Consider the following 25,000-nt stretch of genomic DNA (forward strand, 5'->3'; position numbering starts at 1 on the left):
CGCTGAAACGGAAAATGACAGTGGTTTGAAAGGCGTAACAGGAGGAAAACCTCAAAGCAGTTGCACTATGGATCAACTGTTAGGAGAGGGTTGAGGAAAGTATGATGGAAGAAAGAGAATATGAAAGGAGGTACAGTGAAAGGAACCAGAGGGGTTGCAGCTAGGGACCTAGGGAAGGCACGCTGCTGAGAACCTTAAGTAATGCCTACAGTGCACCGCATGAGGTGCACTGGCGACACTGCCCCTCTACGGGGCAGCGGCAGTGTAAAACGTTTACGGTGCAGACTGAACTGCTTCCAGTAAATGTAAAACATTTTCATCCACACTAAAAGAGATGTCTGTTCTTCTTATATTTCAAGTAAATAAAGACAGACCTAAGAGTATTTTCCTTTTATCCTGTCAGTGATGTATGCAAATTCCCCAGCTCAAAATCAATACGAATGCCCTTAATGTACATACGGCATGATGCCTCTTTTTTATTTCATACGGTCAGGATTCTTGAGTGAGAAATTGCAATCTGGTATGTGTATGAAGAAGGAGAGAGAGAGAGAGAGAGAGAGAGAGAGAGAGAGAGAGAGATATACTGCATTTGCAAAGCCTATCACTGTTTATATTGATACTGATCATAAACGCTAACACGCAACAAATATAAACACCAAAGTATTTATATGTCAAGTCTGTGTATGGAGAAATAAAACAGATTTTGAAGGCATCTCTGTAACTGTAGTGCAAATTCCTGAGAAGTATGTTAGTACTGCACCAGCCCGGGTTCTTTTGCCATGCCCCTAATTTAGGTTAGGTTAAGTAGGTTAGGTTAGGTTGGGTTACATTAAGGTAGATCAGGGCACTTCGTAATTTGGGTGTGGGAAACATAATAAGATTATTTTCAAGAAAATTCTATGGTTAGTTTTCAAGATATGGCGTCGCGCTTTTTTCAGGGAAAGGTCCCTACGGAACTCGGTTACGTCTCGGGAAAATGCGTTTTAACTTCACGAGTGTGAGAATGCGTACACACAGATACATAAACAATTCCTTAAATAAACAAAGCCTGATATTCCATTCCTCGAACTCTTACACGAGTCATAGTAAGATGACGTAGCATAATTGAAGAGCATCTTGTGAATAAAAATAAATAGTATAAACAATATATATCAAACCTGAAGCGCTCAACCTGATTCCAAACACAAATGACTGAGAAAAAAATGGATTAAATTAAATGAAATAAAAGCCAAACATAAATGACGGATGGAAAAAAATTGATTAAATTAAATGAAAACAAAACATGATCTTAGGCACAGCATTTATGTAAATTAAGCAAACGCAGAGTTTTGTGTATGCGGTAGTTACAATGCGGACGGATAACAGCCGATGCAAATAGTACATTTATGAAGCAAATAAGCGATTTACGCATAAATAGCGCCATATATGAAAGCAATAAAGAAGGAAATTATCTGTACACCACTGTTCAACAAGAACAGAAACTTAACAGTGCATATTCTTAGCTTTTACAAATACAGAGCGGTTACATCATGCACATATTCTTAGGAAGATTGAATCTCAAGTCAATGGGCCCTTTGGTGTTGTTCCATATGAATAGGTTTCATCTACTGAATAATAATAATAATAATAATAATAATAATAATAATAATAATAATAATAATAATACATATTTCCCAACTAAGCTCAAACTTTGAACAGTTAAACTTGCCTGTCCAACCGATGTATTTTTACAGCAGAATGGCGTTGCAGTAAGGATGGTCATCCACGCAGAAAATACTTAATTTCACAGAGATAATATTACTAACAGAAACCTCCCAGCAGGAAAAAAAAAACGGCTAGTCACACAGCCAAAATGAAGGGATGCTCGGACGATCTTCGAATAATGGAGGGGCCTTGAGTAATGGAACTGTCATTATCTTCGAGTGAACAGATAAGGTATCGCTGTTGTGCATACTCTTTCTACATCGAGCCAAGGCTAATTGTCAGCGTCATAAATTGCTCAAAGGCTTCAAGGTTGAAGTGTATGAGTGCCCGCACAAAAAAGAAGAAGAAGCCTTGGTAACGTCAACATGATCAGGATCATATTACGATTGGAAGTGTTATGCGATCTGTGACTGTTATGTGATAACTATTTTCTTAACATTGCAATTATAATCAACTATAAACTGCTATGCTTATAAGAAAAGAATACTTATGAATAGATTAGGTTTTTTATGCCGTAATTCTTCGTTTTGTACCGAAAATATTCCTGTATTGACCAAACCTTTCCTTATCTCTATTTTCCTTAACACTGAAACTGTAAATTACCATGCTTACAATAGAAGAAATTCTTTTTAATACATGAATTTTGAAGTCGTTTTGTACCATAAATATTCCTGTACTGACCTAACCTTACCTTATCTCTATTTTCCTTAACATTGAAACTGTCAGCTACTATGCCTACAAGAAAAGAATTTTATTTAATACATCAATTTTGAAGTCGTTTTGTACCATAAATATTCCTGAACTGTCCTATCCTTACCTGCCCTAATTTTCTGATAGCGTGACTCACCTCTCCGAAGACCCCGATGATAAGACCAGGAATTCCGCCCCCCCCTCCCCTCCACAAGAGGATTCTTGTATCATCTACTTAAAAGTGTCAAAATTATAGGTTTTGGACCCCGTGACTCATTACATAAAAGGGCGAGGGGGTACGTGACAAAGGATTTCTTGAAACCCAAAATTGCAATTATTTCTTGAAAACAGGACCTGACAGGTAATGTTACTGTGACGCAGAGATGGACTCCAGTCTCGTAATTATAATTGTGTCGGGTCGGCAGTTCTCCGAACGCCAAAGCAAACAAGCAATGATTTTCTTTAAAAAAAAAAAAAAAAAAAAAAAAAAAAAAACTGCCAGTGCCTGCAGGAAAGGAAGAATAACAAGTGACCTGGCACCTCCACTACATAACATAATGATGATTCCAAAGAAACAAAAGGAGAACAAACGACAAATCCTGAGTTTTGTCAAAGACGAGAGAACGCATAAATGACAAGAATGGAAGAATAATAAAGGAAGACAAAATATGCCTGGAAGAAACAAAGAGAACAACGCACATGGAAAAACGGAAAACAGAGAATCTCGATAAAAATGAATACAAAAGTCGACTCCACGGAAAAGCACACGAGAAATTCATCGGGCACAAAAAAAAAATTTAAAAAGAGAGGAACGAGGGGGAAAAAAAACGTGATAAAAGAGACGACAGACGCGAAACAGCAAACAGCAGGTCAATGACAAGAGAAAGGAACCCCGACCAGAAGGAGAAATAAGACGTCGGGGAGAGAAGGCAGCCAAAAAGTTTTGACAGCAGCGCGAAGCGAATTTGGAGAGGGTCAAAACTCATGCCTGGGCGCCAACGGGACTAGACTTCGACCTTGAGAGGTTAGGAGGGTCGCTGAGAAGCGACAGGGAAGTAGAAGGGGTAAGGGGGGAGGGCGGTGGGGAGGGGAGAGGAGAGGGGGGCTCGATCTCCAATATCAGTGCCCACTTGCTCGTTGCACATCGTAATATACTAACCAGAGGGAAAGAGAGAGAGAATTCTGAAGAATGTGCTAAATGAGAGAGAGAGAGAGAGAGAGAGAGAGAGAGAGAGAGAGAGAGAGAGAGAGAGAGAGAGAGGGGATAACTAGCTGAATATCTTACTCCCCTGCGATAAATAGAGGGCAAAACTTTCCCAACAACTGATGCCTGAGAGAGAGAGAGAGAGAGAGAGAGAGAGAGAGAGAGAGAGAGAGAGAGAGAGAGAGAGAGAGAGAGGAATACATAACTGAATAACGTTACTTCATGGCGCGAGACAGGAAGCAAAAATTTCCTCACAACTACTGCCTGTGTGTGTGTGAGAGAGAGAGAGAGAGAGAGAGAGAGAGAGAGAGAGAGAGAGAGAGAGATCAGCGGAATTTCCAGCTATAGAACAAACTCCACTGACTGAAATAGGATGCACAAATTTCCCGACAACATCCTGTGTGCATGAGAGAGAGAGAGAGAGAGAGAGAGAGAGAGAGAGAGAGAGAGAGAGAGAGAGAGAGAGAGAGAGAATTATAAAGTTATTCGTACCATAACGTCCCTCAGTCAGCAGCTCCTTACACACACACACACACACACACACACACACACACACAATCTCAAGGACGCGAGAAGTACCTAAGCACAGTGGGGACCATTCAGTGAATAAATCTCTCAACATCTGGCATTTATACACACACGCAGAGAGAGAGAGAGAGAGAGAGAGAGAGAGAGAGAGAGAGAGAGAGAGAGAGAGAGAGAGAGAGAGAGAGAGGGTGAAGGGTGTCAGTTTACACAGCCAATATCAATGACGTACTTATTCGAAGGCCTTCGTTCTGAATGTCAAGGCCGTACCCTAAAGGATTATATAGATAAGATGGGGACATTGTCGATGCATGACAGCGCTGGTCTACAAAGGTGTCTCGACAAAACAGAACGATTCCATTACATGACAGACTCAATAATAAAGTCAATAATAGTCAGAGCATCAAAAAATACAGCGGGTACGTTTCAGGATACGAAAATGAAAGCGGATGTAGTAAAGAATCCGTTCGTTACAGCGCGAACCTCTCCAGGCAGGAATGTAGTTTCCGTTAGTCGTATCCGGATCCTTATCGCCACCGAAATGTCAGATGTTTGTTCTACAACGTTTATGCATTTTTGCGTTATTTATCCTCTTTTACTTGAAAAACATCCTGCCACCAGGCTCGGATTCAGCAATGAATGATTATGAATTTTAGCGTTATTTATCCTCATTTACTTTAAAAATATCCTCCCACAAGACTCAGATTCAGCACTGAATGATTATGAATTTTAGCGTTATTTATCCTCATTTACTTGAAAAATATCCTCCCACCAGACTCAAATTCAGCACTGAACGCGTTATTTATCCTCATTTACTTCTGAAAATTATAAAGACTCAGATTCAGCATTGAATTATTTATCCTCATTTACCTAAAAAATAACCTCCACCAGACTCAGATTCAGCACTGAAAGTTTATAAACCTTAGCGTTATTTACCCTCATCTACTTTAAAAACTTCCTCCCACCAGACTCAGATTCAGCACTGAACGTTTATGAATCTTAGCGTTATTTATCCTCATTTACTTAAAAAAGATAGCACTGAATGTTTATAAACCTTAGCGTTATTTATCCTCAGTCACTAAAAAAATACCCTCTCACAAGACTCATATTCAGCACGGAACGTTAAGGGTCTTAGCGTTATTTATCCTCATTTACCTAAAAAATATTCTTCAAACAAACTCAGATTCAGTACTGAATGATTATGAATCTTAGCGTTATTTATCCTCATTTACCTAAAAAATAACCTCCCACCAGACTCAGATTCAGCACTGAACGTTTATGAATCTTAGCATTATTTATCCTCATTTACCAAAAAACATCCCCCACCAAACTCAGATTCAGCACTGAACATTTATAAATCTTAGCGTTATTTATCCTCATTTAATTTAAAAAGATATCCTCCCTGTTTATAATCAGACTTAGATTCATTTACTGAAAATTTATAAATCTTAGCACTGAACGTTTATAAATCCTCATTTAATTTAAAAGTATCCTCCCACCAGACTTAGATTCAGCACTGAACATTTATAAATCTTAGCGTTATTTATCCTCATTAAATTTAAAAATATCCTGCCACCAGACTCAGATTCAGCACTGAACGTTTATGAATTTTAGCGTTATTTATCCTCATTCACTCTAAAAATATCCTTCCGCCATATATCCTCCTGCTAAACTCAGAATCAGCACTGAAAGTTTATAAACCTTAGCGTTATTTAGCCTCTTAGAAAATATCCTCCCACCAGACTCAGATTCAGCACTGAACATTTATGAATCTTAGCGTTATTTATCCTCATTCACTTTAAAAATATCCTCCCACCAGCCTCAGATTCATGACTGAATCAACAAAACAATTTCATGTACTGGTAAGTGAAGCCCTAATTTTCAGACGAAATTTAATAAATTCCTGTATCTGACAGGTATCAAAATGAACTTTAATTCTCCTGAACTGGAATTCGTTCGGCCACCAAAACCCAGAGGCCTTTGTAGAGAAATAATTAACTGCGTAAATGTTCCTTCGTCGAATATTAAAAGTAAATTTGTTCAGAAAAGAAAACAAACATTTTACATTCGTGGTCGAAGAGATGATAATAATAATAATAATAATAATAATAATAATAATAATAATAATAATAATAATAATAATAATGATGATGATGATGATGATTATTCCTTGCAGATAATAATGATAAAAAAAAACAATTATTTACATTCGTGGTCGAAGATTCCTTTCATAATAATAATAATAATAATAATAATAATAATAATAATAATAATAATAATAATTATAATAATCATAATTTTTATTATTAATTTATTATTATTATTATCAAGTGGAACAGCCACACCCCAGCTTACAGACTGAAAACACATATAATAACAGACTATCGTTTTACGCCAAGCAATTTTTCAGAGATGCGATCTCAGAATAAAAAAAAAAATGCAAGAAAGGAATTTCCTCTTTTTTATTTTGTTTTTGCTTTTTGTTTGTTTTCAGGCAGAAAACCGACACTACCACACGAGGACAAGGCCCTCGCTTTCGGAAAGCTGAAGCTATAGCTGCCGCCGGTACTAGATGTTTTTGATGGCGCCACGGAGGGCGGAACAACTCTGTGATTAACTAAGGCTAATGCCTAAACTTCTTCAATAACGAGGTCCTTTTCATCAGTCTTAAAGGAAGCGCTTCAGCCTGCCTGCCTGCCTCTCTCTCTCTCTCTCTCTCTCTCTCTCTCTCTCTCTCTCTCTCTCTTTATGCTGATGTGATGTTTAGATTTTTTCATTCTGTTTATGAAAACTTTTAAAAATGAAAAAACTCCTTCATGAAATCACGCAAACGCTTTAGCCTCTCTCTCTCTCTCTCTCTCTCTCTCTCTCTCTCCATTGTTTTTCGTTTCAATGGCTGGACTGTTTTTATTCCTCACCTGAGGAATTTTTTTTATGTTGATGTGATGATCTGAATTTTTTCATTTTGTTTATAAAATTTTTCAAAAGTGAAAAAAAAAACTCCTTTCAGAAATCACGCAAACGCTTTAGCTCTCTCTCTCTCTCTCTCTCTCTCTCTCTCTCTCTCTCTCTCTCTCTCTCTCTCTCCGTATGACTGATGTCTTTTTTATTCTGATGTGATTATTCATTTTATTTTGTTTATGAAATTTTTTAAAAATTACAAAAACTCCTTTCTGAAAACACGCAAAATGTATCTCTCATCTCTCTATAAATCTCTCTGTATACTTGTATATAAAATATATATAATATATAATATATACATGTATATATATATATATATATATATATATATATATATATATATATATATATATATATATATATACACATATAAACAATAAACATAGCTTCAACAATGGCGTCATGTCTTAAGCAATTCGATCGACTTGCATCACTGGAGGCAATCCCAAGTTCTTCAACAAATAATTTCAACAGCTAATTTTAACTATTGAGTATAAGGTTAGAATATGCTAATGTTAACGTCACTTCGATAACGCAAACAGAGAAGGTATAAAATGATATAAAATAACATAACCCAAGGAAAATACTGACAGGGATCTATGGATTAAATGATTTAATATAGGAATATCAACCTTCTAATCTCTAGTACGCCGGCAACGGAGTCAACCTTTGGGGTGGGAGGACAGAAATAGAGATTTGCTAAAAACGAAAGCGAACGTATGGCGATATAATAATAATAATAATAATAATAATAATAATAATAATAATAATAATAATAATAATAATAATAATAAAGACTCCTTTAGCACGCCGGCAACGGATTCAGCCTTTGGGAGAAAACAATAAAAAAACAAATGTTTAAAGTAAAAGCGAACATAGAGCGATAGAAAATAATAATAACAATAATAAACAAAAGTGCTCCTTGAAGGCAACTTGATTTATGGAAGGCAAATCGCCTGAGATATTAGATTACACCTCTACAAAGAGGATTCCCCCCCCCCTCTCTCTCTCTCTCTCTCTCAACACATCGTCTTTCTCCTCCTCCTCACGAATAATGCCTTCAGACAACGCCCTTTGCACGCTCCGCCCATATTTTGTAGTCGGACTGAGCGCCAGTACTGTGATTCATTCCCACTGAAATCTTTTGGGCATTGTACTGTGTAAATATCCTTTACTGATGTTGCATCTCATGTTAAAAAAATTTAAATTTTACGAATGACTTCTCTACAAAACCTTGTCAGAGTATCATTCACTAATATTTGATCTTCCTTCATTGTCTTTTCGCATTCACTTCCAAGATACAGCGTGAATCGCAGTGACTTCTGTAGTATTTAAATGAAAAGAACGTCTATATATATATATATATATATATATATATATATATATATATATATATATATATATATATATATATATATATATATATATGTATATATATTACAACAGGACCTCATTCAAACTGGATGGTATCTAGTGGAGATATTTATTCAAAAAAAGTTACAAGCTGTTTAGGACAAACAGTTTGTCCTAGAAAGCCTGTAACTTTTTTATTAATAAATATCTCCACTAGATATCATCCAGTTTGAATAAGGTCCAGTTAGTAATTGTACTAATGCACTGTGCAGGACAATTGTGTATATGATAAAACTATATATATATATATATATATATATATATATATATATATATATATATATATATATATATATATATATATATATATATATATATATATATATATTTATATATATATATATATATATATATATAATTTTCTTCAGCAATAACGCTTACTACATAGAAACCTCTACTTTTGCGCTAATCTGCTTAAATATATAAGTGAGAAGAGATAGTTTTATTTATATTAAATGAAAACGTTGGAAAAGGACAGGAAATCATTCAAAATGCCTATATTTTCCAAGAAACAATTCGTCTTCACTGCGATCATTGTTCTATTGTACTTTCACTTTGTAACTCACACAATGGGACACATTCATTCTATCCGGATTGGACGCATTTTCTTAAAACATTTATTTTCTTAAAACATTTTATTTCCAATGAAAAAACATTTACCCTTACAGGGATGGCTCCAGGAAAAAAACATGACAACAGTCCCTGACACATTCACCACTCAACTGCCGAGTCGATAATGAACCTCGTTGAAAAAAAATAATGTGACGATAAAATCATACATCCCTCTGACTTACTTCATAATTATGGTAATAAAACGATGCATAATTAAAATATGAAATGACGTCAGTCTAGCTACGTTTAATTTGACGTTTCAATTTAATGTAATGAGTTTCCCAATGTCCTCATAACTTTTGTGTTTCAAAGCCACTGCAAAATCCCACCGTTGTGAATGTGGCGTTTTTTATGCCCTAGGCGTCAATTTATAGTAATTAATTCTTAATTTACTATTATGAATTTAAAAAAGCAGACTCTCGTATTTTAGACTTAAAAGGATACATTAAACTATGGAGGGGTTTTGTACCGAGAAATTCTGGATTTCAGACATAAAAATCGGTTCAACTGCGACGTTAAGTTAAGAGAAAATCTTCGCACTTCAAAACCGCGGAGAAATTCCTTCGAACTGACGAAGACAAATCCTTTCTAAAATCACCTCAAAAGGGAAAGGAAACGTCTCTTCGTCCAATGCCAGCATTTCCGAAAGACAAATACCGGTAAATTGATCCCGAAACGTTACATCATTCTCTTTGTTCTCCGTGAGATTACAGCGATATTTCAAACTGTAATGAAAGCTTACAGACAGTCGTAATGATGGCATGATAGCGGTAGTTGTTAGCAAGTTGCACAAGCTTGAAAGTAAAGTAAAAAAAAAATGAAAACATGAATTACCCCCCAAAAAATACAGGACAATTTTATATTTTTTAATATATCAAAAGGACTTTTCTTTTATTTCCTATACTTACACAGGGATTACCAGGATTCTGTACTTTTTCACCTCAACCTTACAATCTTCTCCCCACTACTTACTGTGAAATATCCCTATTTCTCTATAGTGTTCTAACGACACAGTGGAAAATTTTTTTTTACTGTTGATAAATGGTCTCCTATTCAGTAAAGCAAAGGATAATGATACACTTATGAGGAAAAATTATGAAACGGTCAATACAGTCACCTTATTATTATGAAGTCGAGACACGTATATTTAAAGTGACTAACACACACACACACACACACACACACAAAAGAAATGTGGAAAATCAATGGTACAAACCTAACATACAACGTTTTCAAGCAAAAGAGGAAAAAAAAAAAAAAAACATGGTACAAGTGTCTAAGAGGAAGTCATATACTTCAGTACAGCGGTCTTTATGTGTACGTATGAGTATATGTATGTGTATGTATGTATATATATATATGTGTGTGTGTGTGTGTGTGTAAATATATGAATATGGTAAATCTACACCACAAACCTAATGTACAAAGTCCTCAGGCAACAGAAAAAAAAACACGATTCAAGTGTTTCAGATGAAGTCATATCATACTTCAGTACAACGGCCTTCATGTATATGTGTGTGTATATATATATATACATATATACATATACATATTAATGTATAAATACATAAATGCTGGAAATCAACACCACAAACCTAACATACAAAGTTCTCATGCAACAGAAAAAAAAAAAAAAAATGACACAAGTGTCTCGGAGGAAGTCACACCATACTTGAGCGCAGCGGCCTTCAAGTACATCGTTCGGGATGGCAAATTGCAGATGATAAAATGGCGAGGTTACTTCGGAAGGTTGGAGAGGTCTTTCGGGAAAATCTTGCGACTCCAGGCAACCACAAGGCGTGGCTTGTGCAGTGATTTTAGAGAATAATAAAGAACGCTGCTTCCTTTTTCCATTTCCGTGAGTAAAATGTTATGAGAGGAGGGTCTACCGACTCCTTTGTTGACAAGTTTAGGTTTATATATATATATCTTCCACGTTCGTTTCCTTGTCATTCTGCTCAGAACACTTGATCGGTAATAGGCAGATCGTTCCAATCTTTTCTTTGTTATTGTTGTTGTTTTTCGTTATCCTTTCTTTCATGTATGATACACACGCGTGTATACATACATACATATATACATGCATAATTATATATATATATATATATATATATATATATATATATATATATATATATATATATATATATATATACATATATATATTATATAATATACATACATATACATATATATATTACATTTACATATATAATAAATATATATACATATATATATACATATACATCACACTTGAACTCTAAAATTATATATATGTATATATATGTATATATATATATATATATATATATATAATTTGAGAGTTCAAGTGTGACATTTATCCTCTCCTTCAAAACTGCTCTACTTAGCCAATTGTAAATTCATTCAGAGGCGCAACTTTTCACGAGGAATCTGTCCCTGTGCAATACAGTCTGCAAGGTCGCCACCCTCACACCCACAATATCCGTTTAATAACTGAAGCCCGGATGGCCATGACTACAGACTTCTGTACTTATACAATACAGAGAAATTATTTTCGCCTAATATCTGACAAACGGCAGCACTCCCAGCATACCTGCATCGAGACACGACACCTCAAAAACCACAGAATCTGATCTTCCGGCCTTGGGTTCGCGTCCGCGTTTCTCGCTGTTTTCGCAAGCGTTATTTTTATATATTATTTTTCGTTGAGAAGATCCCGACATTTTGGGAGCGATTAGGCCTTTGTAAATGGTCCTGCTTCCCCGCCTCCCCACCCCCCTACCACCAATTGTCCGTGTTTCTCGCATTATTTTTATATATTATTTTTCGTAGAGAGAATCCCGACATTTTGGGAGTGATTAGGCCTTTGTAAATGGCCCTTCTTCCCCCCCCCCCCAAACCCCTCCCACCAATTGTAGATTTTCAAGGGAAGTTCATCTTGATTTCCATTCCTTTAAAAAAATTATTTTAAAAGGAATTCACTCGCTTCCATGGGCGTGTTTACTTCCCGACAGTCCGGCTTCAACTATTTTTCAAAAAATAGTTTAAAAACAAGAAGATTTAAACGATAAAATGTAATGCGCAAAAATAATTTTCAAAGATAAAAACGTTTTTCCATTACCTTACTTAATATTTCAGTAATATCAGCAAAATATTAAATTAATGTAAATATATATTATACACACACACACATAAATATATATATATATATATATATATATATATATATATATATATATATATATATATATATATATATATATATATATATATATATATACAGGCTGGAATTCTGTTTTCTACAATACTTTGGAAATACCACTCTCATAACTCAATAACCAATTCGGTATCTGTGGAAACACCACTCTCATAACTCAATAACCAATTCGGTATCTGTGGAAACACCGCTCTCATAACTCAATAACCAATTCGATATCCAAAGTAAAAAACCAAGCAAAATATTAAATTAATATAAATATACATCACAACAAAGACCAGGGAAAATACAAGACAATATTCTCGACTTACTCACAGCCCCTGAATTTTCAGGAGACTCGACAACGGAGAATAATTAGGAATTTTGCAGCCAATTAAGGATGCCTAAATTCGAACGTAGGAAATCAAAACCAGTTCGACTTCGAAGGACGCGCGCCAAGAGGGATGGCCCGCGGAAGCATCCCAATCACTGGCATCTCCCTCCCCAAGGAATCTGAGAACAGTGAACGCCCTTCCAACCCACACCGGTTCTCTTTCCTTAAAAAGATTAAGACGCCAAGGTCACGAATAACCACTTGAGTATCCGGTTGCGTTCTCTTTATCTATTTTCTTTCTCTCTTTCATTTTTTTTCTTCCTAGTAACAAATATTAAAACTCCTGTGGGATGGTATGCGATGGATGGCGTGTCTCTCTCTCTCTCTCTCTCTCTCTCTCTCTCTCTCTCTCTCTCTCTATATATATATATATATATATATATATATATATATATATATATATATATATATAAATTTATGGGTGGCAGATATTTAAAAGACTGAGATATATTCCTTTTCCTTACAAAGCAAACAATGGTAATAAAATGTAATCTTTCAATGTAAATGTTACTATGGTTATATGTATATATGTATACACATACGCACATAACATACATATATGTATATATATGTGCGCGTATACTAAATATATATTATATGATATATATGTATATTATGTATATGTATATATATATACTATATACGTAAAATTTCCTGGCTCAACTTAACAAACCTAATGGAAGTTAGGTTGATATTTTTCTTACAATTCTATTTGCTAAGAAAAAATAAAAAGTCAAACTGACTTCTATCAGCTTTGGGGATAGACGGAGTAATATAATAAATCTGATTCGTAACTGATTTCTTATCTTTTTTTTTTTTTTTTTTCTCAGTAAGGCTGACCTCAGTGGCTGCACAAACTTGTTTATTTCTTTCACATTTTTATTCACTAACCTTAGCGTTGTTTCTTTTTATTTGGATTACTATTCCTCTATATATATATTTACGTATTGTATTATAATCTTTGTCTGCCATATGATGTACGCCAGATATGGGGGAACTTTTTTATTTTTTTATTTTTTATTTTTTTTTTTTTTTGGTGGGGGTCACCCATACCTACCCCTACGCCCTGTTGTATCCCTGATACGTTCTTGATGGATTCTTTGTTTTGTTTCTCTTCGAGATGCATGTAAACACAGATGATGTAATGGTCTTTATCATCCCAATTATCAAGAAATATCAAAGCATAACCGCAGCAAACCAGAATGGTCGAGTAGCAAGCAGATCAAGCAGGAACCAGATAGAAATAATCTGTCCTTGTAAGAACTTCGGTCTAGTTCCAATCCCTCTGATAATGAGGGCAGTAGTCCGGGCAAAGCTTAATGATTATAAGAGAATTTTTAAAAATAAACACCAGAAAACAAGTAAAAAATGCGCCGAAGAACCTTCGGCGCAATCGAGTTTTCTGTACAGCGTATAATCAAGGCCACCGGATATATCTTTTGGTGGTCTCGGTATAATGCTGTATGAGCAGCGGCCCGTGGAACTTTCAGCCACGTCCCCGTGGTGGCCTGCCCTATAGAATTGCCAGACGCATGATCACGGCTAACTTTAATCTTAAATAAAATCAAAACTACCGAGGCTACAGGGCTGCAATTTGGTATGCTTGATGATTGGAGGGTGGATGACCAACATACCGATTTGCAGCCTTCTAGCCTCAGTAGTTTTTAAGATCTGAGGGCGGACAGAAAAAGCGCGGACGGACAGACAAAGCCGGCACAATAGTTTTCTTTTTGCACAAAACTAAAAGCTAAACAGAGAACTTTGGAAAATCTCTACCATTCGCCCTTTCAATGACACAACAGTGGACTGGCTTCTCCACTGTTGTTAGTATCAGAAATGTCTGAGTGTAATAGTATATTATTTCTTTTTATCTAGTATATCTCAGTTTCTGTGCTGTGTGGCCTCATTCTTGTGTAACTGTATATGGCCAGAGCTGGAATAATAATAATAATAATAATAATAATAATAATAATAATAATAATAATAATAATAATAATAATTATTATTATTATTATTATTATTATTATTATTATTATTCTAGATGGAAAATCTTCTGCTTTTTCAGCTTTTAATAATAATAATATAATAATAATAATAATAATAATAATAATAATAATAATAATAATAATAATGTTTCTGGTTTTCCAGCTTTCCTACTATTTCAATCGTCTTATCATCATCATCGTCATCATTATTTGTTGTAATATTAGTAGCAGCAGTTGTGGCCAAGTTTCAAAAGTAATTGCAACACGTTTAACAGGACAAAATACAAAATACTCTGATACTTGATATCAAATACACACTCATAAGATTTAAATTATATATATATATATATATATATATATATATATATATATATATATATATATATATATATATATATATATATATATATATACATACATAAATACATAAACAGATACATTATTTATCAATATCCTGCAAAGCTTTCACTTCGCCATTATCTTTAATCCCTGTTGCTTCACACACACACACACACACACACACACACACACACACACACACACACACACACACGCAAGCTAACAACTGACAAATGACTTTTTTTTTTCTTTTATCCATCACATCCTCTTATTCATCTTTTCTTCTAGACATTTCTCTTTTTCGTAACTTGCGTCATTACCTCGTCTTTACTCATTTTGTCACCTTTACTCATTCTAATCCCTTTGTTCAGAAGGCTTTATCATACTTCTTCCTCAATCGCCACAGTTTTCCTCCGGAGGCCAAAACGCAGCACACCTTTTCTAAGCAATTTCCTACAAGACGGAGAGAGAGAGAGAGAGAGAGAGAGAGAGAGAGAGAGAGAGAGAGAGAGAGAGAGAGAGAGAGAGAGAGAGAGAGGTAAAATAATTCGAGAAATATTACACGAAATGATTCAAGAAAAACAGAGGAAAAGTATTCCCACACACACAGAGAGAGAGAGAGAGAGAGAGAGAGAGAGAGAGAGAGAGAGAGAGAGAGAGAGAGAGAGAGAGAGAGGGGTCGAGAAATATTACACGAAATGATTCAAGAAAAACAGGAAAAGTATTCCCAACACAGAGAAGAGAGAGAGAGAGAGAGAGAGAGAGAGAGAGAGAGAGAGAGAGAGAGAGAGAGAGAGAGAGAGGGGTAAAATAATTCGAAAATTACACGAAATGATTCAAGAAAAACAGAGGAAAAGTATTCCCAACACACACAGAGAGAGAGAGAGAGAGAGAGAGAGAGAGAGAGAGAGAGAGAGAGAGAGAGAGAGAGAGAGAGAAGGTAAAATAATTCGAGAGATATTATATGAAATGGCTCAAGACAAACAAGGGAAAAGTATTCCCAACAGAGAGAGAGAGAGAGAGAGAGAGAGAGAGAACATCACTTCATGCGCACTTCACTAGCGCAAATTTCCGGAAAGAGCGCCGTCACTTGATTCTCCGTCTCTTTATCTCCTGCGCCGCGCGGAACGGGATGTACAACAGTCTAATCCGGTAAGTGGACTTAAAGCGGATTATGACTGCATATGAATTCTTAGCATAAGCACCGGAAATTACGCAGTCCGACGGATCTGATTTCCTCATCTCTCTCTCTCTCTCTCTGTTGGGAATATTTTTCCCTTGCTTTTCTTGAATCATTTCATGTAATATCTCTCGAATTATTTTACCTTTCTCTCTCTCTCTCTCTCTCTCTCTCTCTCTCTCTCTCTGATTTCCTCATACTTTCTCTCTGTTGGGAATACTTTTCCCTTGTTTTTTTCGAAGTATTTTACCTTATCTCTCTCTCTCTCTCTCTCTCTCTCTCTCTCTCTCTCTCTATCTCTGTAAACATATTACGAAGGATTTCCTTAGGAGAGTTATCAGAAAAGAAAACTAACTGTAGTTACGAAGGATTTACATAATATTTGCTGTGACGTCAAAACAATAATAATAATAATAACAATAATAATAATAATAATAATAATAATTAATAACAACTGGGACAGAATACTTCGGAAGGATATCCTTAGGAAAATTATCACAGAAGAAAATTAACTTTAGTTACGAAGGGTTTACACACAATTTACTGCGGCAGCAATGAGAAAAAATTGGCCAAACGAAATCCTTTGTAATGTGAAACAGAGGTTGAATAACTCGTATATAAATACTTTAACCAAAGTTATCTTATCTAGTATAATTACGCCTGAAAGATGCTGATAAGCGAAATGTTTGGCGTCACTGCAACAAGGGTCCCTGGTGCCAAAAATTTATGTAATGGCAGAAAGTGAGCATAAATAAAATCAAATTACAGTAATTTTTACATGTTTTGAAAGCCAACCATTTTACGTAATTCTCTACTAAGTATACAATTTTCATCAAAATGTGTATTGTCATAAACAATGTTATATATATAATTAATATTGCTGTCATTCTCACTGGAGTTAACATTACTACAACATAACATATACAAACAACTTTTTCTACCCAGCACCAAGGACAAACCAGATAATATTTATTCTTGTCATTTCAATGTAAAGCTTCTTTTACCTTAAGGATTTGAAAAAAAATACAGTATTATTTCACAAATACAGAATAGTGAAATGTTGAAATGCTTAATATGTAACATCTCTTCCGGGTTTAGTTTAAATAATGCCTATTTAAGTAAGCTTACTGAAAATAATTTCAAATAGTGGAGGAGTAACTTTGCACGGTGAATATAATCAAGTAATTATAAAAATGAGTTAATTGAACTGGATTGAATTGAATATAGAATTTAGGCCAAAGCCAAGCACTGGGGCCTGTGAGATCATTGAGCGCTGAAACGGAAATTGACAGTAAAAGGTTTGAAAGGTGTAACAGGAGGAAAACCTCAAAGCAGTTGCATTATGAAACAATCGTTAGGAGAGGGTGGAAAGAAAGATGGAAGAAAGAAAATATGAAAGGAGGTACAGTAAAAGGAACGAATGGGGTTGCAGCTAGATGCCAAAGGCACGCAGCAAAGAACCTTAAGTAATGCCTACAGTGCACCGTATGAGGTGCACTGACGGTACTACCCCACTATGGGGGAAAAATTTAATGAATGACTTCTAAATTTATACTGACTAACATATAAGCAGTGAATGAGTAACATAAACAGTCCAATAAGTATACGAGGTGACAATCACTTTCCAGTTGAATTGTGAATTGCTTTCAATAATGATTTGAGAATCTTTTCACGCAGACTTCGTAAAATTTGATACTTCTCAGGAAATTTTAAAACAGTGACTGAATAAAACTAACAACTTTATTGGAAATCTTTACACAAGGTCTTAGTAATTTAATACTTCTCGGGAAATGTTAAAGCAGTGATTGAATAAAACTAATAACTTTACTGAAAATATTTACATAAGGTCTTAGTAATTTAATACTTCTCGGGAAATGTTAAAGCAGTGATTGAATAAAACTAATAACTTTATTGAAAATCTTTACATAAGGTCTTAGTAATTTAATACTTCTCGAGAAATTTTAAAACAGTGACTGAATCAAACTAACAACTTCATTGAAAATCTTTACACAAAGCCCTCGTAATTAAAAACCGCACGAGAAATTTAACAAAATGACAAGTAACATTCATTACGAAATGAGTAACAATTACTATGTGAGTGATACGAGCCACTCGCTCAGCAACCTTCAGAGATGACATTAAACACAAACACAGAAAGATCGCCCCCACACGACGAAAGCATACCCAATACTTAAACCATGCTCTTTAAATAACTACTGACGACTTAAAACATATATATATATATACCCACACAGAGCGGCCGAAGTCAAGACGTAACAAATCAGAGCTCCTGGTGATTATTAATAGGCTATGCAAGAGCCGCTGGCCAGCAGTTCCTTGACCAGCTAATCCCCAGCCAAGTACAGGGCAGGAATGCAACCCAGGTCTCCCACGGGAGAGAGAGAGAGAGAGAGAGAGAGAGAGAGAGAGAGAGAGAGAGAGAGAGAGAAGAAGAAGAAGAAAAGAAGAAGAAAACAAAAGAGGAAAGAATATCTCTGTTTGCGCCGCTGTCTCGAGAGGTGGCATTTTATTCAGATGCGCAGCGAAGTCGAAGGGAATACGATTTTACATAACGTTTTCGTATCAGAGAACGGAAACTTCGGAATCATTTATTTATCACTTCGTACGAGCGAGGATATATATATATATATATATATATATATATATATATATATATATATATATATATATATATATATATATATATATATATATATATATATATACGGAGTTACAGAACTGCAAAGGTTATAGATCACATTACCATCCAAAAGTATCGAAAGACTCTGAACAAAAGAAAAAAAAAAAGTCCATTCTGTCGACGTGAGATTAAAACTTGCAAACAGCACAAGTCAGCAAGGAATCAGCATTCTGAGAATACAAATAGAGACGGTGCCTTACACTTACACCAGCTGGGACTTATTTCTATTTGGATTCATCCGTTATATACTATATATTATATATTTATATATGTATATATACAGTATATATATATATATATATATATATATATATATATATATATATATAATATAGATATATATAGATATATATATACACACACATATATCTATATATCAAAATGCTTTTAGGAAGAGCAAAAACACCGATGAAAGGAGAAGCAGTAAAATAAGATGGAAAACGCCTTGACAGGAAAGGGCTTGGCTAGAGGACATTTATACAAGATCAGTGCCAAGAATAGTGCGAGTGCCTAAGGTGTGACGTTTAGATAGTGCCAGGTACCAAGAGCGAGACAAGGGTAGGGGAGAGGGGGGGGGAGGGGGAAGGGAGGGGGAATGGGAGGGGGAGGGGGTTTTGATGGAGACAGGCAGCCTGGGAGGGCGCTGTCCTCTAACTATTTTACCCACACTCAGCCCCACGGCCAATGTCACGGACGCCGGTCCTTGGAGGATGTGTTTTCTCTCTCTCTCTCTCTCTCTCTCTCTCTCTCTCTCTCTCTCTCCGTGTAACGCGATGTATAAAGTATAAATAAATTCGATCATAACGTAGGATGTTAAATTTAGAGACACACTCATACTGTAACAGCCACTTCTCTCTCTCTCTCTCTCTCTCTCTCTCTCTCTCTCTCTCTCTCTCTCTCTCTCTCTCTCTCTCTCTCTATGTAACGTGATGTCTAAAGTATAGAAAAAGCCAGTCACAACGTATTCTGTCAAATTTAGTTACACTCATGCTACACCAGTTACTTACAGCACGAAACAATTTTTACACATGCATTCATGAACTCGAAGAGAGAGAGAGAGAGAGACACAGAGAGAGAGAGAGAGAGAGAGAGAGAGAGAGAGACTAGTGCTAAGAGCAACCATCTGCCATAAATAAAAAGCACCAGGTCACCATTCCTACCTACCCACGCCCTGATTAATGACAATGCAGTGGAGATTAGAAAGGTAAAGTCTTTTACACCTTCTGAAGCATCTGGTAATGATCTGTCTTCATCCAGACAAGGCCTGTTCCACAGAACAAGATCCCTTTATCAACAAACAAAATGAACGAAAAAGGCATGGGGTTCTTTTTCAGGTTCTCCACTTCCTTTCTTTGCTCCGTCTTGTGAAATAGGAGATTGGTACAATCTGCTACACCTTCTGAAGCATCTGGTAATGATCTGTCTTCACCCAGACAAGTTTGTTCCGCAGAACAAGATCCCTTATTAACAAACAAAGAACGAAAAAGGCATGGGGTTCTTTTTTCAGCTTCTCCACTTCCTTTCTTTGCTCCGTCTTGTGAAATAGGAGATTGGTACAATCTGTTATACCCTCTGAAGCATTTGGTCAGATCTGTCTCCATCCTGACAATGTGTGTTCCACAGAACAACACCCCTTATTCAACAAACAAAATGTGAAAAAGGCATGGGGTTCCTTTTTCAGCTTCTCCACTTCCTTTCTTTGCTCCGTCTTGTGAAATAGGATTGGTACAATCTGTTACACCTTCTGAAGCATCTGGTCTTGATCTGTTTCCATCCTGACAATGTCTGTTCCACAGAACAAGATCCCTTTATCAACAAACAAAGAACGAAAAAGGCATGGGGCTCCCTTTTCAGCCTCTCCACTTCCTTTCTTTGCTCCGCCTTGTGAAACAGGAGATTGCTCCAATCTTCTCCTTTTATGCAACATCACCATCACCAAGTACTTTGTTTGGGCTCTGATATCACTCAGCAAACAAACGGAACGACGAAGTCAACAAAAAAGCTCTCCTTGTCCTCGCACGAAGCATTCCGTGCAATGTATTTCCCCCATTATCGCTCTGTACGTGCCTAAGAACTCATTAGCATACCTCCGGAGGCGAGTTAGGATGACAAGCCATTAGAAATTCTCTGACTTTGTGCGGACTCTGACCTTGGAGCTCCCAAATTTCATCTACGGCATTCACGCTCCGTGTCCCATCTCAGTCAAGGTCAGGTTGGCGAAACCGCTAATATACATTACATGCACTCACTCACACACACACATACACACACACACACACCAATACGGCCCTGCCTCTTCTTCTTCTTCTTCTTCTTCTTCTGCTGTACTATACACACCCAGATTCCTTCAGCTCCTAAAAAAAGAAGAGCACATGTTTCGTCTCTGCTTTTGAGGACCCTCGTTACGTGTACCCATGTGGGAGTACGCTCTTAATATGCAGCTTTTGCGACCTTCAAAGGCAACAAAGCTTCTTCTTGCGGTTTATATTCTGCTGTGCACGCGAATTCATTTCTGTTAGATCGGATTCCTAGAAGAGTGGCTCCCAAATATGACGCATAGTGCAGTCACATGATTCCATTCGCTTGTCTGAATAATTAAATCTTTAGTTCTCTTATACACGCACGCACACACACATACACACACAAATATATATATATATATGTATATATATATATATACATATACACATATAACTGTGAAATATTTTCTGTTAAAACAGAATTCCATCAACTATAAGGGACCCCATAGAAACGCCAAAATGTGGAAAATAAAGGCTATATTTCAAGAGACCGAATTGACTCTCTCCTCAGGCAAATAGTGAATGAGAAAAAGTTACAGAAAAGCGGTATTTATAAACTATAATATATATATATATATATATATATATATATATATATATATATATATATATATTATATATATACACGCTTAAGTGTGTATGAAACAATCTTGCAATAATCATTAAAAAAATAATTCATTATCATAAATTTAGAAACCAAAGAATTTGTACTTTGATATCACTTGCTCAAATAAGACTCAGCCTCGTAAGTGGGCAACACTGAGGACGAACCCAAAATGTGACGCTAATAGAATATACTTCATTTCTCGGTACGCTGAAAGAAGACCGTTCTAACCAACCAAACCCCCCCCCACTACCCACCAATGATAGTTGGCACTCTTTCAGAGGGTTGACAGCTGGCAAATATCTATTTTTCCACCTAATTTTGAAGTCGTTTCCCAATGAGGCTAAAGGTTGACGGAATACACTTTGGCCTTCAATTAATCTTTAGTTGGCAGAGAACATTTTATTCTTTAAGTCAGAACTAATGCTATTGGAATGGAATGGAGTGGAATATAGAGTTTAGGCCAAAGGCCAAGCACTGGGACCTATGAGGTCACTGAGCCCTGGAAAGGAAATTGTGAGTAGGTAGGTTTGAAAGTGTAACAGGAGGAAAATCTCGCAGTCGCACTGTGAATCAATTGTTAGGAGAGGGTGGATAGCAAGAAGGAAGAAAGATAATTTGAATGGAGGCACAGTAGAAGGAATTACAGGGGTTGCAGCTAGCGGCCGAAAGGACGCCGCGAAAAACCTTTAGTAATGCCTACAGCGCACCCCGTGAGGTGCACTGACGGCAATAACCCCCAAAGGGAGTATTCTGTTACTGACTGTATCTAGAAGTTGGCTCAACATAATCTTAAGTAAACATTTGCTAAGACGAAAGATTTGTTATCTTGAAGGGCAAATATTCACATTTGTTCCCCAACTGGCCAATCAGCATTTGTTAGAAACAGTTACTCATCACATCAACAGACGACCAAAAAATGCTAGAATTCTCCATGGGCCAAAATTTAACAGAAAAATACTCTGATAGTGAATGCTTGAATCTTTCAATGACCAAGTTTTAGCAGAGAATGACCAGTTCGTCAAAGGGTCAACATCTGATGGCAAATGTACAATTCCTGATTAGGTCAGCACTTTCCAGAAACTGACCTTCAAAAAATCTGTCAAAAAATGTCGCGTGTCCATCAATGTATCGACATCATGCAAAATGCTCACCACAGTTTATCTTCGGGTACAGAGTAATCTTCATTGATAGGTTAATATTTGATAAATAGATTTCACTTCTTAGAATGGCTCTTATCAGAAAACTGTCTCTATTTAAAGAGTCGATATTTCCCAGAATTATCACCTCTGTTGCCTGGACAATCGTCAGTATATTTATTGTTTTTAGTCGTCAGTATATTTATTGTTTATTAGTTAATAGCCAATATTATGTGGCGTAAATCAGGTGTATATAATAATAAACAAGTAAAAAATACGCTGTATGGAACTCCCAGCCAAGACCCATGAAACTCAAACGCGGCCCCTGAAACTTTCAGCGACGTCCCGGTGGTGGCCTGTGCTGTTGACACTACAGCGATGCCAGACGCATGATCATGGCTGAATTTAACCTTAAATAAAATAAAAACTCCTGAGGCTAGAGGGCTGACATTTGGTATGCTTGATGACTGGAGGGTGGATGATCAACGTACCAACTTGCAGCCCTCTAGTCTCAGTAGGTTTTAAAATCTGAGGCGGACGGACGGAAAACTAAAATCTGAAATAAGAGCAAGTTCTAAGAGTCCTTTTCCTATCAGGCACAAATCTCTGTCCCCAATCTAACGGGTTTAACTTCGAGACATCGAGGACCTTTAAGCGTGATTCTTAAAAAGTCTTGACAATAAATTTCTGATGTCATCACCCATCGTGATCTCTCTCTCTCTCTCTCTTTCCGCGTTCCTTCACTAATAAAGGGATAGGGACAGCACCGAAATCCCGGATGTAGAAGGAGATTCCAGGCACGATAAAAGGAAAGGACGTGTGGTTTCGAGCTGTGGACCTTTGTGCCGAGACAACGAGGATAATGTTAATACTGGTGTGTAGCAATTCGCTGATTATGCAGGAATTTGCTCGACCTTCGGCGCGTGATTTTGAGGACATGCCGGCTATTTTCGTTTACCGTTTTAGCATGATGATACACCCACATTATGTATGTATGTATGTATGTATATATATATATATATATATATATATATATATATATATATATATATATATATATAGAGAGAGAGAGAGAGAGAGAGAGAGACGCTGAGGACTAAGTGGTAAAGATTATAAAGTATTAACAGAGAAAACACAGGTACGAACAATGATACATATACATAAAAAAATATAATAATTATAAAACCAAGAAAACTCAAAACAAACAACAACAAACAACAAAAACGAACCTCGGGAGCTCTCAAAAGAGTTACCTCAGGTCCCCCCCCGCCCCCGCCCCGCCCCCCCGCCCCCCAACAAACGGGGACACAGCATCAATGAGATCATATCCCAAATCACGAGTATCGGTGCAGTTAGGTAGCTAGCTAGCTAGCTAGCTAGCAGCCACCACCTGACTCTATTTCTTCCTCCTTATTTGGGCTCTTAACATCTCAGAAGTCTTTCCTCAACCTTCCTCTGCAGCTGCCCTCTGGGTTATATCAAGGTTATACCAACAACAGCAACGAGGAAAATAATTAATTTATTCTTAAGATCATTATTATACTGTCATTAAAAAATGCCATGCATTCAAGATGAGTATATGAAAGGCAGCTGGTGTAATTTGAGTATTAGAGTGAGATCATGTAATCTGAGTACGAAAATGAGTTAATGTAATTTGAGTATGACTATGAGCTAATGTAATTCGAGTACGGAAATGAGCTACTGTAATTTGAGTATGAAAATGAGATCATGTAATTTGAGTACGAAAATGAGCTAATGTAATTCGAGTACGAAAATGAGCCAATGTAATTCGAGTATGACTATGAGCTAATGTAATTCGAGTGCGAAAATGAGCTACTGTAATTTGAGTATGAAAATGCGATCATGTAATTTGAGTACGAAAATGGGCTAATGTAATTCGAGTATGAAAATGAGCTAATGTAATTCGAGTATGAAAATGAGCTAATGTAATTTGAGTATGAAAACGGGCTAATGTAATTCGAGTATGAAAATGAGCTAATGTAATTCCAGTGAGCTAACATGATTTGAGTACTAAAATAAAACAATGTAATTTGGGTGTGAAAATGGGCTA

The 25,000-nt window shown here is 36.2% G+C and overlaps 1 protein-coding gene across 7 annotated transcripts in view; it reads right to left on the minus strand.

Annotated features, from left to right (window-relative positions):
- The window catches only part of Hr4 (Hormone receptor 4), a 550,506-nt gene that overhangs the window by 300,972 nt on the left and 224,534 nt on the right, over window positions 1–25,000 (minus strand). The gene's annotated exons all lie outside the window — the stretch shown is intronic.

This window comes from Macrobrachium rosenbergii, chromosome 27 (genome assembly GCF_040412425.1).
Source record: "Macrobrachium rosenbergii isolate ZJJX-2024 chromosome 27, ASM4041242v1, whole genome shotgun sequence".
NCBI lineage: Eukaryota > Metazoa > Arthropoda > Malacostraca > Decapoda > Palaemonidae > Macrobrachium > Macrobrachium rosenbergii.